This window comes from Sarcophilus harrisii, chromosome 1 (genome assembly GCF_902635505.1).
Source record: "Sarcophilus harrisii chromosome 1, mSarHar1.11, whole genome shotgun sequence".
In the NCBI taxonomy this organism is placed as follows: Eukaryota; Metazoa; Chordata; class Mammalia; order Dasyuromorphia; family Dasyuridae; genus Sarcophilus; species Sarcophilus harrisii.
In genome coordinates this window covers 211,952,691-211,969,101 of record NC_045426.1, presented here as the reverse complement: position 1 = coordinate 211,969,101, position 16,411 = coordinate 211,952,691, and the positions used below count along the sequence as shown (strand labels likewise).

General features: G+C 34.9%; 1 protein-coding gene across 5 annotated transcripts in view; it reads left to right on the top strand.

Annotated features, from left to right (window-relative positions):
- The first annotated feature begins 7,217 nt into the window (after positions 1-7,217).
- Positions 7,218-16,411, top strand: part of FOCAD (focadhesin) — a 352,199-nt gene continuing 343,005 nt past the window's right edge. For 4 of the 5 annotated variants that reach the window (XM_031969053.1, XM_031969044.1, XM_031969047.1 and 1 more), the window contains exon 1: positions 7,218-7,274. The gene's annotated coding sequence lies outside the window, so the exon portion shown is untranslated. Of the gene's footprint in view, positions 7,275-7,544; positions 7,697-16,411 lie in introns of those variants that run through there. The other variant, XM_031969043.1, reaches the window with a different exon arrangement.

The following is a 16,411-nucleotide window of genomic DNA, read 5'->3' as shown; positions in this document are numbered from 1 at the left end:
AAATCATTTCTAATGGAGCAGTAATGAACTGAACTAGCTATACCCAGAAAAAGAACTCTGGGAGATGACTAAAAACCATTACATTGAATTCCCAATCCCTATATTTATGCACACCTGCATTTTTGATTTCCTTCACAAGCTAATTGTACAATATTTCAGAGTCTGATTCTTTTTGTACAGCAAAATAACGTTTTGGTCATGTATACTTATTGTGTATCTAATTTATTTTAATATATTTAACATCTACTGGTCATCCTGCCATCTAGGGGAGGGGGTGGGGGGGTAAGAGGTGAAAAATTGGAACAAGAGGTTTGGCAAATGTCAATGCTGTAAAGTTACCCATGCATATATCCTGTAAATAAAAGGCTATTAAATAAAAAAAAAAAATCATTATCGTTTCCTGTCATCCTAGCCAATCTGAGAGGTGTGTAGTGGTATCTCAGAAGTCATCTTAATTTGCATCTCTCTAATCAAAAGTGATTTAGAGCATTTTTTCATATTGGAAGAATAATATTTTAAAGAAATAAAACCAAGGAATGAGAAAGGAATATATTGGGAGAATAGGAAAGGGAGAGGTTAAATGGTATAAAATTATCTGCCAAAAATTAGGCAAAAAGAAGGCTTTTACAGTGGAGGGGCAAAGGGGGAAGGGAATGAAATGCCCTTAGTCTCATCAGAATTGGCTCAGAGGAAATAACATTTATGCTCAATATGGGTATAGAAATCTGTTACACTGCAGGAAAGTAGGAGTCAGGAAGGAGATAAGGGAAGAGGGGAAGGTGATAGAAGAGAGGGCATATTGGGAGAGAAGGTGGTCAGAAGAAAAACACTTTTGAGGAAGGATAAGTAAAAGGAGAAAGAGAATAGAATAAATGGGGGAAATACAATTAACAATAGTAATTGAGGAAAAGAATTTTGAAATAGGTTTCTCTGATGAGGGCCTCATTTCCCAAATATATAGGAAACAGTCAAATTTACATAAAAAATGAGCCATTTCTCAATGATAAATAAACTATGTCTCAAAGATTATAAAATCATGCATATCTTTTTGCCTAACAATACCACTAGTAGGCATGAATCCCAAAAGATTTGAAAAAAATAAGGAAAAAGGACCTATATGTACAAAATATAACAGCTCTCTTCTTAGGGCAAAGAATTGGAACTTGAGAGAATGCCCAACAATTGGGAAATCGCTGAATATGTTGTGGTATGTGATTATGATGGGATAGTATTGTTCTTTGGGAACTGGTGAGTAGGATGCTCTCAGAAAAACCTGGAAGGTCCTCTATGAACTCAAGCAAAGTGAGATGTACTGTGTACAAAGTAATAGCAATGTTGTGGAGTGATCAGCTGGGAATGACTTTGCTATTCTCAACGATACAAGATTACTCTGGACGCATGATGCAAAATGCTATCCATACCGAGAGAAACAATTGATAGTTTGCATACAGATTGAAACATAGTCTTTTTTGTTAACTTTATTTTTCTTAAGGGTTTTTTTGGGGGGATGAAGGGAGATTTGTATTTTCTTTCATAATCAGACTTTTATGGAAATGTTTTGCATAAATTCACATGTGCCTTCTTAATAGGTGGTAAGGTAGAGAGAGAGAATCTGGAACTCAAAGTTGTAAAAATAAATGGAAAAGTTGTTTTACATGTAAGTGGGGGGAATAAAATATTAAATACTAAAAGGAAACCAATTATATTAAAAGACAGTTATGAAAAATACATATTAAAAAAATCAAGTCCATAGGCCCTGGATTAACAACCTGGGCTGTAGACTTTTTTTTTTTTTTTTTTTTTTTTAATGAGGGGAAGTGTTGCTTTTCTCCTATAATTTTACTTTTGTTCTGTTTTTGTTGACACTATTCTGTAAGCTTCTTGAAAGCCTCTCACAAATGCTATCTCTTCCATGAAGCTTTGCCTGAATTCTCTGTCAGTAATGTCCTTTTGACTCATCCTTCACACAGTATGTAACTCCTTATTGACTTTATCATGTAATATTATCTATTACAGTTTTGCCCCATTCCTCTATTACATGAACCATGTCTTATCTGACTTTTGTATCTTTTTCAGAACCTACCATATTGATTCTGCATACACTGTAAATATTTATATAATAATCACGGAAGATTGAAGATTATATTTGACAATTAAATTTGTCTATCTCTTTATCATTCTATCCCCACTTGAAAGTTATAGATCCTTCTCCAAGTCCAGATTCTATCTTTACAATATGACAAGTATGGTGAATATCAAAAGCACTGAAGTTTGTCTTTTTCTGAAATAGCAACAGAAAATTGTTTTTTTTTTTTTTTGTGTATGCTCTGTTGCTCTAGAATTTATTTTTTTTTTGTTTTTTGTTTTTTTAATAGCCTTTTATTTATAGGATATATGCATGGGTAACTTTACAGCATTAACATTGCCAAACCTCTTGTTCCAATCCTTCACCTCTTACCCCCCCCACCCCCTCCCCTAGATGGCAGGATGACCAGTAGACGCTAAATATATCAAAATATAAATTAGATACACAATAAGTATACATGACCAAAACGTTATTAGCAACAGAAAATTGTATGAATAATCTCTGATATTTCTAAATCAAATTGTGGATTGGAAAAGTTTATTAAGTTCTTCCTATTATCTTTTTGATCATCCTCTGTTAGTTGACCAAGTATTGTTATATTTTAACCTTAGAATCATTTCTCATATCTCCTTCACTTTCCATTACCTTTGATTGAGAAATGGCTGAATAATTTGTGATAAATGATTATGATGATTACCCCAGCTAGATGAGTAGTAAAAGAGTAGGAAGAGACACATTATCTGGACAAAAGTCTAATTCTGCTACAAATTAAGCATCTGATAAATTGTTGATTTTTATTATACTCTATTTAATTTCTTAGCCAGCACAGCTAGATATCAGGGAGATGAGTTAACAAGAGGCGGGAGGTCTTTATCAATGTGTCCTTTACATGACATCCCATATCATTTTCATTCCCTCTTCATTCCCCAGCAAGATTTCCTCTATAAAGAATAAAAAAGAAAGAAATTTACTTTTTACCTTTTAATGACACAGTGTTAATGACATACCCCATATTATACATTTAGAGAGCATTTACTACTTACATGTTGGGTGAATAGAAAACACAGATTGAATAATAGCCTTTATCCTATAGAACTGAACTTTCAAATTCTGGCTACTTTCCTTTTTTTTTTTTTTTTTTAATTTTAGCTTTTATTTACAAGATATATGTATGGGTAATTTTTCAGCATTGACAACTGCAAAACCTTTTGTTCCAATTTTTCCCTTCCTCCTCACCCCCTCCCCCCAGATGGCAGGTAGATCAATACATGTTAAATATGTTAAAGTATATGTTAAATACAATTTATGTATACATATCCATACAGTTATTTTGCTGCACAAGAAGAATTGGACTTTGAAATAATGTACAATTAATCTGTGAAGGAAATAAAAAATGCAAGTGGACAAAAATAGAAGGATTGGGAATGTTATGGAGTGGTTCACACTCATTTCCCAGAGTTCTTTTGCTGGGTATAGCTGGTTCTATTCATTATTGAACAAATGGAGCTGATTTGGTTCATCTCATTATTGAAGAGGACCGTGTCCATCAGAATTGATCATTATATAATATTGTTGTTGAAGTATATAATGATCTCCTGGTCCTGCTCATTTCACTCAGAGTCAGTTCATGTAAGTCTCTCCAGGCCTTTCTGAAATCATCCTGTTGGTCTTTTCTTACAGAACAATTCCATTACATTCACATACCATACTTTATTCAGCCATTCTCCAATTGATTGGCATACACTCAATTTCCAGTTTCTGGCCACTACAAAGAGGGCTGTCTGGCTACTTTCCTAATCAGAATCCTATTCTTTTTAATTTTCAAACAGTTGGCTCAATTAAAATGAATAAATCAGCTTATTAGGAAAACCATAAAGATTTGACTAAAATAATAGAAACAATACCTTCAGTAAAGTTTCAGATAGAAAAGAAACCCCAAATCAGCCTTTCTGCATATTGACAGCAAAATCTGGGAGGGAGGGGGAAAGAATGAGAAAGATAGAAAAAGAAATTTCATTCAAAATAACCTTCAAAATAAAAAATTAGATAAAATATCTGATTCTCCACATATTAGGCCCTACACAGGAAATATATAAATACAACTATGAAACATTCTTTATACAAATAAAGAACTTAATAATTAGAGATAGATTTATTGTGCATGTTTGGCCTATGACTATATTATAAAAATGACAATAAAATCAATTAACAAATTTATTCAGTACCATACCAATCAATTCAGTGTCAAACCAAAGAATTATCTGGAGAAACGAAAGGTCAAAAATTTCAAGGTAATAAATGGAAAACTATGAGAAAAAAAAAAAAGATTGTTTGCTGTATTACATTACAAGGTGGTAAACTTAAAAAAGAAAAATTGATTAGTAGAAGAGATTAAGTATTCAAAACTAAGAAGCAAATGAGCATGGTGAGATAGTATTCACAAACCCTGGATGCCAACTGCTAGGGTATGTACTCATATTTTCCAAAAACTGTTGGCAAAACTGGAAAGCAATCTAGCACAAATTAGACTTATTCCATCAACTCACATTTTATACCATAATAAGCTCCAAATAGACAACCTAATTATAAAATAACACATCAAAAAAAAAATTAGAAGAGAAAAGGACTTTCCTTTCATCACTAAGAATAAAAAAAAAATTTGACTAAGAGAGAAAGAGATGATCACAGGAAGTAAATTGAATATTTTTGATTACATAAATTAAAAATGTTTTTTCACAAATAGTAATCCATACACTTTTAAAAAATTAACAATGAATTGATCAGAAGTCTTGGTAAATCTAGAGCTTATTACATGTTATCTATTCCCTAGGTGCTGATAATACAAAGAAAGGCAAAAATAGACTATGTTTTCTAGGATTTCAATGTAACAGAATAAACAACATGTAAATAACAAAGTATACAAAAATTTTATATAGAATGGATGGAAGGGTATCTTAGAAGAGAAGAGAAAGCAGGAGGGAGGGAAAAGGAAGGGATAAGAAAGACTTTGTGCCAAAAGAAGAATTTGAGATGAGTCTTGCAGAAGGTCTATTGGGGAAAGATAATGAGTTCTGTTTTGGACATGGTGAACTTGAGGTGCTTAATGTGGCATCCAGTTGGATGTATCTAAAAAGCAATTGAGATTTATAATAGTAATTCTGAAGAGAGATTATAAAATATCTATATCTATATACATGTACATATATCATCTGTATGGTCAAAATAACTGAACCCATGGGAGCTGAGGAAATTCCCCAAGTAACAGAATATAAAGGGAACAGAGAAAAGGATCTAAGACAGAACTTTGGGAGATATTCACAGCTAATGAGTATGACATGAAGAACAGCAAAGGAGACAGAAGAATTGTGAGAATGTTAAGAGGATAAACCAAGAAAGCAATGTCATACAAACCTAGAAAGGACAAAGTATTCCAGGGCAGAAGGTCATCAACAGTACTAACGCTTTAGAGAATTCTTATAGTTAAGCTATATGGGAAATGCATAATGCATAATATAAATATACATATACAAATATACATACATATACAAATATGATATACAAATGCATGCGCAATGTAAATATAGAAATATAGAATGCAAATATATAGGGTATCTTTGGGCCCTTTGACTTTTGGGACACTGAATAAGAACATATAGTTGGACAGTCAAAAAATAGGTTTTTATTTTTTTTCCTCAATAGTATTCTATTGTTCTTAAGAGAATAAAGGCAAACTAATAACAACCATATAAAATGCTACAGATCACTTTGAATGTTGTTTCTACCTCATATCAATTTTGATCAAGGTGAGAAAAAAAGGGGGGAATTACAGTTGTTGGAGACACTGTAAAAAGACAAGTTTGCTAATACACTTCTGGTGGGGCTGCGAAATTCCAACAATGCTGGAAAGCAATTTGGAACAATCCTCTTTGACTTAGCAATATGATCAATAGGAAAATACTCAGTAAAGATAAAAAAAATTGGGAAAGAACCCAATTTTAAAAAGTATTTATACAAACTCTTTTTTTCTTGTAGCAGTAACTGGAAAACAAGTGTGAGCCTAACAACTGGGAAATGGCTAAACAAATTGTGGGGAAGGGAGCAAATTATGCATATGAAGAAAGCTGAGGGAACAGTATGGTGGAATGCCTTATTTTAAATGTAGTAGTATATCATTTTGCCACAAGAAATAGTGAATAGGATAAATTTAGAGAAACCGGGAAGACTTATATGAACTGATACAAAATGAAGTGAATGGAATCAGAACATTTTATATAGAGTTAGAATATTGTAAAGCAAATCCCTGACCAATCCTTACTTTTGCACTCTGATGCATTTTCATGCAGAGTCACTGCATGATTGTTTTGCTTGACTATCTGTTATAAGATTTGTGAGAATAGGGGAGAAAAGCTTAACTTAATGGAAGTCACAGGGAGCAGTATATTAATACAAAAAAAAATTTAAGAGCACCTCTGAAGCTCTTAAAAGCACATAAGACAGCAAAAGAAAATTCAGAAGAGGAAATCAGGTTGATTTTAATACGATTGTGTTAAAATTAATATATGTTAAAAAAAAAAAAGCTAGCTACATCTAGATTTTGTGCTTACAGTTAGTTTATTTCCATTTTGAATCGTGATGCATATTGGCAGCAGCAAACAGAAAATTTCCTGGAGCAAAGGAGAATAGTTCTAGTTCGCTTATATTTAACATAAACTAAAAATGTAAAAAAAAACCCAAAATGTCTTTAACTACTCTATTTCTAGCAAAGCTAGCCCGAGCCACTCGTCACCAAGATCATCCCGACGGGATGTCCCTGGTTAAAGGGCAGAGAGTAAGTTTTTATAAATCGCCTACTTCTAGACCTTCATTTGGGGGCCCACCTGAATGTTGCAGACTTTCCCCCGCTGCGCATCTCCCTCCCTCCCTCCCATCCCTCCACTTTGGGCGCTAGCCCCGGAGAGCATCTGCTGGGAGAGCCTCCTGCTGCGTCTGTTTCTCCCCCAGCGCGCGGGGGCACCAGGTTTGGGGGAGGGAGCAGGGGGCTGGAGCAGGGGGTGTGGCGGAATGGACCAATGCTAGCGCCCTATTGGTCCCTTTTCGTTTTCCCCGCCCACAAGTCTGAGAGACGGCGGGGGCGGGCCACGTCGCTGCCGGGGCCGGCACTGGCACTGGAGCGTGGGGCCGGACGGAGGTAAGTGGAGCGGCCCGGTACTGTCTACTGTCCTCTTCCTCCTCCTTCCCGTCCCCGCGGAGGGCGGCTCCGCGATTCCCAGCCGGCCTCGGGAGCTCCGGGGGTGCGGGGGTGGGGGTGCTGCAGGAAGGGCGGGCGGCGGCGGCGCGTGGCATTCGGGGAGTCTGCGGATCACGAAATGGACCAGCCCTTGCAACTTGGCCGCTTGTTGCACCGTTTTGGCGCGGGGAACCGTTTTCGGTGTTTGCATTGAAAGCCCGGGTGGGAAGGAAGCTAGCCCTGCAGCGGGTGCCTTCTGCCCCCTCGGGACTTGCAAACTCGGCAAACTTACTGATTTTTCCTTTGGTTTGTCCGCGTCGCCGTCCGGCTTTGTGTAACTTTGTTTCATAAGGGGGATTAAAAGAGATTCCCTCCCTTCCAAGGTGGGAATCCTTCTCGAATATTTCCATTTCGCTGCATTTGTCTTGGAGCTCACTGTTTTCTAGAACCCTGTTCTTGCATTGCAAAGGCTTCTGGGTGAAAGGCCCAGCCTTTGCAAAGCAGTCTGGTTAGTTGGCTGTGTTTTCCCGTTGCAGCAGTTTCCCTCGGGGAGGAGGCAGAGAGAAAAACCAGCATGGGTTTTTTTTTTTTTTTTTTGGGAGGATGTGATGTGGGGGAGAATTGCATTTTTAAATGCATACTATCTGTTTTAATTACAAAGACATCTGAGAGAGAGCGTGTTGACACTCCTTTCACTTCTGACCTCTGGATCCATTAGTAATAGCCAGTGACTTGACCTGGGAGAGGGGTTTAATCCAAGCATGGACTTGAAGCTAACTAACCTGTTTCTGGCATTGGGAATTTCATTTAGTGTTTCAATTCTGAAACCTTGGTTACAATAGAAACACTTAAAAGGTAGTGATGGGGAGAGAGGTGTTTAGTGGTGCCTAAAATGACTCAGGTGATTTGGAGGAATATGAAAAAAGCAAAGGCCTGGGAATTGAGTAATATTTTAGCTTTGCTAAACAAAGTGTCAGTGGACCAGACCTTTCAGTAATTGGGCCTCGATTGTTTTTGTTTTAAACAAGCATTTTATTAGTATTGTATTGCATATAGTAGACAATTGTTGTTTATTTCTCCCTCCCTTTATTTTATAGGGATAATATGCCTACTGTGTGCTATTTTTTTTTTTTTAACAAATATTACATCATTTTATCCTCAACAACAATCTTGGGAGTAAGATACCATTATTACCCATATTTTACTGGTGAGCAAACTGAAACAGGTAGAGGTTAAGTAACTTGCTCAGGATTGCACCGATTTTAAGTATCTGAAAGTAACTTTGGACTGATGTTTTCCTGGTTCCAAGTTCTGGGCTCACATAAGAGGGTTACAAGATATTCTGTCTAAAGTCCCCTTTAATTCTCTCAATTTATTTATTTTGTGATTCTGTATATATTGATGTAGGTTAGATGTAAGCTATATGAATTACTGAGTAGGTGCAAAAATTCTAATGGACAAAAGTGCCTTTCTAATATTCTGATGTGCTACTGTTTAAATTTCTATTGGGCACAAGGATTGAGCTTATCACTACATTATTTTAGGAAATTTCTATTTAAATGTGTCATAAGGCAACTTTTATGCAAGCAATAATAAATTTTATTTTTATTTTATTTTTTTGCTTATTTTTTTTAATTTGATAGCCTTTTATTTACAGGTTATATGCATGGGTAACTTTACAGCGTTAACAATTGCCAAACCTCTTGCTCCAATTTTTCACCTCTTACCCCCCACCCTCTCCCCTAGATGGTAGGATGACCAGTAGATGTTAAATACATTAAAATATAAATTAGATACACAATAAGTATACATAACCAAACCGTTATTTTGCTGTACAAAAAGAATCAGACTCTGAAATATTGTACAGTTAGCTTGTGAAGGAAATCAAAAATGCAGGTGGGCATAAATATAGGGATTGGGAATTCAATGTAATGGTTTTTAGTCATCTCCCAGAGTTCTTTCTCTGGGCGTAGCTGGTTCAGTTCATTACTGCTCCATTGGAAATGATTTGGTTGATCTTGTTGCTGAGGATGGCCAGGTCCATCAGAACTGGTCATCATATAGTATTGTTGTTGAAGTATATAATGATCTCCTGGTCCTGCTCGTTTCACTCAGCATCAGTTCGTGTAAGTCTCTCCAGGCCTTTCTGAAATCATCCTATTGGTCATTTCTTACAGAACAGTAATATTCCATAATAAATAATAAATTTTAAAGTTAATGTTCAAGTATGCTGTGAATTTTTCTCAATTCATAGGTCTCACCTTCTCATTTGATAGTGATAGTTGATAGTCTATATTAAGTAGTTCTGCCAACTTGGCTTTTGTGCTTAGTGCTCTCTATAGAGACAATTCCATTATCATCCACTAATGATTTGTTGATTTAACTGTTTATTAACTGCTGTTTTCTTAATTAGGTGCAACTTTGAGCCTGTTATAGTGTTGGATTTTTTTTTTTTTACACTATACTTTTAATGTACTTCCAGCCCTACTAATAATAGTTAAAACCATTACTTTGATGGATTATTTACTAGTTGATTTTTGATCCCTACATAGGACCTCTGATGCTTCTCTCAGTTGTAAAAATTGGATCCATTCAACTTGTGGATTTTCTGCAATTATCTAAGTCACAGTTTTTCCCCCCTTTTTCCATACTTTAATATAAGTATTTATGAAAGTAAGTTTTAATAAAACTTAATATTCATGAATGGATGAATGAAAATGAATTTTTAACCCCCTTCTATGTACCAGGCACTCTGCTAAGTGTTGGGGATACAAAAAAAATGAATACATTTTTGCCCTCAACAAGCTTACATTACTGTGTATGGAGAGGAACGTGATCATTAGAAAAGGGAATTTCAGTCTTTTGGTGCCACAGAAATTGTGAATGGAGGCTTAGGTGGTCCAGTAATCAATCTTCTGTTATCTTTTCTGAAGTTTTGGTATTGTTGAATCGTTTACTACTCTTCCTAGAGCAAGAGTTAGAAAGTTACTGTGAGGTTGCAGAGTAGGTGATAAGTTGTGGCTATATAAAATGTCTGGGACTAGTTAGCTGGGTTGGGTTAGGTGAGTCAGCACTTATTCGCCAATCCAGATAAGTCAGGCACTTCTGAATATCAGAGAGTCAAAGCTGAATGCATTAACTTTCTGGTGAATGATATGGAGCACATACTGAACATTTGGAGGTTGGTAGAGAAGGGTAGAGGACCAATCTGAATGAATATCATCAATCCCTTTGCTTGACTCTTTATGCTAGAGCATGTATAAAAGCAGTTGATAAATAAGTTGTTAATTTCTTTTGACTAAGGAATACTAGATTATGGCATACTTTTTTTGGATTCAGATTGAGAAAATTTGACTCCTAGAATGGTTGAGTTTGATCAAATTAGGGAGCTCTACAGTGTTGAGAAACTATAAATGGAATCTTATCTGGAATAGTATTCTTTCATGTGAAAAAGTTGTGAGAAAACTGGGTGAAAAAATAATCCAGAAAGTATAGTCATAGGATTGTTGATGATTAGAAATGTCACAAGAAAGTTTGGTTTAACTAACAAAAAGAAATAAAATAAGGTGATGATCTTAGCAAGTATGCAGACTTCTTTAATCCCATTAATGTTTCCTTTTTTAAGAGGTGTGAAATTTACTAGGTCTTTAATTTATGTGATGGTTGGCTTTGCACCACATTGTACCTTTAAAATATTTCCTTGTGCCTTTAATTTACATTTCACTAAAACATTGGATTTTGACTCAATTTAGAATAGGGACAGGCTCCAGATTTTTATCTGGATTGTAAAAAGCATTGTAAAAGCATTTGCTGAAGAAATAAATATTAAACAATTCTCAAAGAAATATTTAACCATTTAAAAAGAGCACTTTTGGCGAACTTCGTAAAAACATTTGCATACAAGTACTATTTATATTAGCTCTATATCTGTTTCTGTCAATTCATAAAAGGGGTTCCAAAAAGTGTCAACTTTACTTAGCCTATCATGTTATTTTATTTACTTCACTTGAAAATAATACTTTATTTTTTTGTTTCTAAAATTTAAAAATGTTTTTATTTACCCCAGTTACATATAAAACAATTTTTTTTGACATTTGGTTTTTAAAATTTTGAGTTCCAGATTCTCCCCCGCAACATTGTGAAGGCCCATGTGAAATTGTGTAGAACAGTTCCAATAATTATGTTGCAACAAAACTCATAGATCTCTTCCAACCTCCCACCTCCCCCCAAACCCTCAAGAAATAAGAGAAAATAAATAAAATGGTATGCTTCAATCTGTATTCAGACATAATCAGTTTTTTCTCTGGGTATGGATAATATTTTTCATCATAAGTCCTTCAGAATAATAATACTTAAAAAAAAATCTGAACTTAACTCACACTGAACTGGATCCCAGTTAACCTATAGTTACTATTGTGTATGTATAATAATAGCATACATTTATTTATTGAATCATTGTTTACAAGATAGTATTGCAATTATTATTCCCATTTTACAGCTAAGGAAATTGAAAATAATGTAAGATTACTTAGTTTCAAGGACACATATCTAATAAATTTTGGAATCTAGACTTGTGTTTGTGTGTATGTGTATATATACACACACACACACATATATATATATGTTTGTTTACATGTACATATATATGCTTTTTGAAATGTATGTATATAATGCATAAATTATAATGATAGGGCCTAAAGCTGTATCACAAAGTCAAACAGGACAGCTAGTAAGTAATGAAGGCTTCTTGTTGCTGTGCACAATGTTTTCTTGAGAACTTCCTTTTTAAGTGGCAGGTTAGTAACTTTTCAGTTGAGTAACTTGCCCAGAATTATACCACCAGTATGTGTAAGACTAATCACTTGATGCCAGGTAATTCTAGTTCCATTTGTCAATTCTCTAGATAGTAGGCCATGACACCATTATCTATAGACATAAATATAGGTCATATTTCTAAAATAAAATCTCTTGGAAAGAGAAAAAGTATATATGTATAAAATGGAAATAATATAAATGGGTAGGCTATGTCTTAAATTTTATATGAGGCAAACTAAGGAAAAAATATGTATTATATTTGAAACCTCTGTGGTTGACAGCTTGGTGGATGTTAGAATTGGAGTCAGGAAGAATTTATTCTTTAAATTAATTTATTTAATAAATAAAATAAATAAATTTATCAATATATTAATTATTATTAAGAATGACAATAAATAATAATACATTATTAATATATTAAATAAATAGATGCTTCAGTACTTACTTGCTGAGCAGATCACTTGCTCTCTCTAAGCCACAGTTTCTTTATCTGTTAAATGGCAATAATGATAGCACCTAGCTCTTTGGATTGTTATGAGGATCAAATGAGATCAAACATGTAAAGTGTTTTGTAAAACTTGACACTTTTTTCTTTTAATAGTATTTTTTCCTCAAATACATACAAAGATAGTTTTCAACATTCACTTTTGCAAAACCTTGTTTTCCAAATTTTTCTCCCTCTCTTCCCCTCTCCCTCTTCCCAAGACAGGTAGCAATCCGATATAGATTAATTATGTGCAGTTCTTCTGAAAATTCATCATGCTGCACACACACAAAAATCAGATCAAAAGGGAAAAAAACAAACATATGGCAACAATAATAAAAGGGTGAAAATACTATGCTTTAATCCACATTCAATTTCCATAATTCCTTCCCTGCATGTGCATTCTGAACATTTGGAGGTTGGTATCTGTCACAAGCCTATTCGAATTGCCTTGAATCGCCTTATTTATACTCTTTTTGATGATCATAATGAAGGAAAGAGGATAAACTGAAATATGAAGCTCTGATTTTGAAACCTGGTCTACTTGACACCTGGGTGACTTTCGATAACATTTCTTTACTTCCCTCACCTTAGAGTCCTCATTTGTTACATGGATATTGGAGTAGACAATCGTTAAGGCCCCTTGTGGCTCAAAATCTGAAGCTAGTAATTAACATCACCATTTAATAATAAATAACAATTTTTCAAGTCTGTATTAGTTTCATTACTTATGATGGACCCGTCACAGTCCAGAGGGAATTTAGAATCTAAGCTATGTAAACACTCATAACTTATTTTATTCACTTTTATATATCAGTCAATAAGCATTTACTTTGCAACTATGTGCAAAGACATTGGGGATACAAAGACTGAAATGAAATGTCTCCTGTTTCCAAGGAAGCAACACCTATAAGTACAAATACACAAGTTAATTTAGTAAGAGAAGTGTTGGCAGGTAGATTGGGGGGGGAGGGGAGGAAGAGAATCGAGAAAGGCTTATTGTGGGAGGGGGTAATTGAACTTTGAAAGAAGCTGGGAATTTTGGAAGGGCCATCCTTCCCTCCTTGCTGAAGACCTTTTGGTCCTCCCAGAACCTGTTTAGGCAGTTTGGCTGCCCGCATGAGAAGAGTTACTACTGTAACTGACTTTGGGTGAGATGGAGGACACCACCTGTGTCCTGCTACTGCCTCTTTCAGATTTTACCATCTCCTGTACCTTTATACTTTGCAGACTTGCACTCTCATATGACCTACTGACTTAGCCTAAGGACCTGTAAACATTGTTACCTGCCTGCCTCTGAACTTGTAGAACTCCTAGGTTTTTACATCTGCCTTATAGCTGAACTTTCTCTTGCATTTTATTTTATTTTTTTTTTTTTGCCTTTTTGCAATTTCATTGCTTAGTGCAGTACTTAGCACATAAGAAAACCATTCGTTTATTTTAGAGTTAGAGAAGTGAGAAAGTGCATGGGAAACAGTTTACGCAAAACAGAAGATACAATGTCATTTGTGAGGAGCAACTAGAGGGCCAATTTCACTGGTCTGTGAAGCCTGGGAAAGAACTTCAGGAGAAGATTTCAAAAGTAGATCACATGAAGATTAGAAAGACCTTTAGATCCTTAAACATAGAGGTTTGTATTTAATTCTAGTGGTACTAAGGAGCCATTGAAATTTATTGAGTATGGAAGTGACATGGTCAGACCTATACTTCCAGAATATCACTTTGGCAGTGCAGTGGGAATGGATTCAAGAGGGGAGAGACTCTATATGTTCTCCTTTGTTAACCTTTGAGCAGATGTACAAGATTAACTCTTAAACTCATAAATTAGTTTTAGTTTTTTCTTATTATGTATGTCTCTTCTAATTTTTTCAGTTTACAAGGGTAGATGTGTTTAGCTACATGGCTGATATTTAAGTACAATTTAGTAATTTTAAGTAAAATTTTAGCAAGCATTCTAGATTTAAGTTGATAGGATGATTCACTCAGTACATTCTTATTGTTTGCCACTTACTATGTATGTTAAGGACTGGAGAAGATAAGTAGAGAAGGTCAGTCAGTCTTGGAAATTTGCCTAAGTGCAAACTGAGTATGGAGGATGAAGATTTGGGAGCCTGTGGGAATTGATTTGGGTAACTGGGCAGTAGACTAAGCTATTGCTAAAAGTTTTAAGGATAGATTTTGTCAGGTATAAGACACAAGAATTGTGGCTATTGCTGAGTATCTGGATAGATGAAGGGAACCAGATGAGCAAACAACTATTTTTTTTTTTTTTTTTTTTGTAATAGTAAAAGGGGGCTATGGCATAGTGTTATCAAAAAATATATATATTTAAAAATTCCACCAAATTCACAAACTCCAGATTAAAATTTGCCTGACTTTGGCATTGCTGGATGGACACAGGATGGAATTGATGGGGAGAAAAGGACAAAAGTTGCCTTGGTTAAGATGTTTATGGGTTAAGATCTCTTTGGTTGGAGATGCAGCGTATTGATATTGATGAAATCAAAGATCTATTGAAGTAATACAGTGCTTTAAAGTAATAGTGTCAAGCTCAAGCAGAAACAAGGGTCACTGACTGTACATAAGAACTCTGCAGGTTGCTTATTTGTTTATTTTTAAAAACAGACCATTATCTATGCCTATTTTTAGGTTTTTTTTTTTTTTTATTAAATATTTCCCAATTATACTTTAATATTGTCCTGGCTGTAGTAGGGAGTATTATGGATTGCCTGTAGTTCTGGACAGTATGTTTGACATGTCGGCTTTAAAAGACTTAGATATATTTCATTTTCCCCACTGCCAATTTTGCAATATAAATACACAGAAAAAATTTATCTCCTACCTCCAAATTTGGATTAAGAACTTACAAAATTTACATCTGTAAACATGTGACCTCTCATTGACAGAATTTCCTGAAAATGGGAGTTGAAGGGTGAACAAATCTATACATTTTAAGGAATGTAGTTACTTTTGCTTTAAAGAGCCTAGAGATATGCATGGCTGATTATGGGTAAAGGATGGGGAGTTAAAGCAGGTTGGAGCTTCAGTGTAAATTTTGATTCAAAGTAGAATCAAGAATAGAAACATTGGTTAGGGGTGGAAGTAAGGAGCAGATGGGCTGCTGATCCAAATACGTGTCATGATAGGCCATAAACACTTTCTGCTTCTTTACCCCAGTCTCATGTTTAAAGCCTTACTTCTCTCATCTTCTCCATCTAGTATTTTCATGCTGCTTTTCCCATCAGGGTAAATGATAAAAAAGTTCTATTGTTCAGTCAACTAACATATATTAAGTGCCCCAGAAATTCATATGCAAAAATGAAATTGCTCCTGCTCTCTTACATTCTTTTGAGAAAGACATGTGTACTTAAATATGTACAGATAAAAAAAGTAATTTTTGGCGTGGAGTAGCTAGTTTCATGCAACAGTAGCACTTGAATCTAGTTCTGAAAGAATCCCTTCTAAGAGGCAATAGTGAAAAGAGAGTGCAGTTCTCAGTGCACTGGGAATAAATAGTCAGTGTAAAGGCAGAGAGATGAGAGATGTGAGGAGCCATAAGAAGGTCAGATTGTGAAGAGTAATGTGACAGGAATCTCAAAAGGTAATTTGGGGTCACACTGTGAAGGCTTTCCTTTGCCAGACAAAGGTATTGGTATTTATTTAATCCTTCACCAATAATTAAAGATTTTTAAATGGTTGTTTCTTTTTAAAGAGTCATACACAAATAAGACGAATGTATTACAGATGGTGGCAGTTTTTTCCCCACTGAAAATTAATATTTAATGATTTGTTTGGAGCT